The following is a 1,233-nucleotide window of genomic DNA, read 5'->3' on the forward strand; positions in this document are numbered from 1 at the left end:
AGTCCGGCTACTCGGAAGGCTGAGGCGGAAGGATCGCTGGAGCCCAGCAGGTCGAGGCTGCGGTGGCCGGGAGTGGCCACTGCCCTCCAGTCTGGGTGACAGAGTGAGACTCCGACTCAAAAAAATAATAATAATAATAATAAATAACTTGAAATACACACACATTCATATACCCAGTCACCCCACTCAGTGTTATCTGTCCAGCCTCAGATGGAACCTAGTCTTGGGAAAATTCCAGATCTGAGAGACCCATCAGGTGCTAAACAGCCCGGGGGTTTTACTGGAAACAGCTGCTTCTGGCAGAAAGTTTAAGAAATGTGGCTTCCCCCAAACAGAAGACACCAGATCACTCAGACTTCACAAAAACCTTCCGCAATTTGGGGCTAGTCCCGGGGAACACTGGGACTCATTTCAATGTGGATACCGAGACCTATTTTCAGCCAGGTGCAGTGGCTCGCACCTGTAATCCCAGCACCTCACAAGGCTGAGGTGGGAGGATCGCCTGAGCCCAACAGGTCGAGGCTGAGGTGGCTGTGAGTGTACCACTGCACTCCAGCCTGGACAACAAAGTGACACTCCAACTCAAAAAATTAAAAATTTTTCTTCCAAGTAGCTGGAACTACAGGCGCGCACTACCATGCCTGGCAAATTTTTCATTTATTGTAGAGACAAGGTCTTACCGAGTTGTCCAGGCTGGTCTCAAACCCACAGGCTCAGGCAATCCTCTCACCACGGCCTCCCAAACTGCTGGGATTACAGGCTGAACCACCACCGAGACTGGCCTAAATTTTTTTTAAAAGTCATTCAACAAGCCGTCAGGGTTCATTTTGATGTTGTTGTTATGTGTTTTGCAATTCTGCGTGTGTGTCAGGATCCAAACAAGGTTCAGGGCTTGCTGTGTTTTATTTAAGTATTTATTTTTTGAGTTGGAGTCTCACTCTGTCACCCAGGCTGGAGTGCAATGGCACGCTCATGGCCACAGCAGCTTCGACCTCCTGGGATCAGGGGATCCTTCCGCCTCAGCCTCCCGAGTAGCTGGAACCACAAGTATGGGTTACCACACTTGGCTAATGTTTTGCTTGATTGTAGAGACAGGTCTTGCCAAGTTGCCCAGCCTGGCCTCGAACCCCTGGACTCTGGCAGTCCTCTCTCCTCCGCCTCCCAAAGTGCTGGGATGACATGTGTGAGCCACCGCGCCCAGCTCGCGGCGTGTTTCATTATAGGTTCCCCTGG

Source organism: Carlito syrichta, unplaced genomic scaffold (assembly GCF_000164805.1).
Source record: "Carlito syrichta isolate Samal-C Ts95f unplaced genomic scaffold, Tarsius_syrichta-2.0.1 Scaffold311913, whole genome shotgun sequence".
Taxonomy (NCBI): domain Eukaryota; kingdom Metazoa; phylum Chordata; class Mammalia; order Primates; family Tarsiidae; genus Carlito; species Carlito syrichta.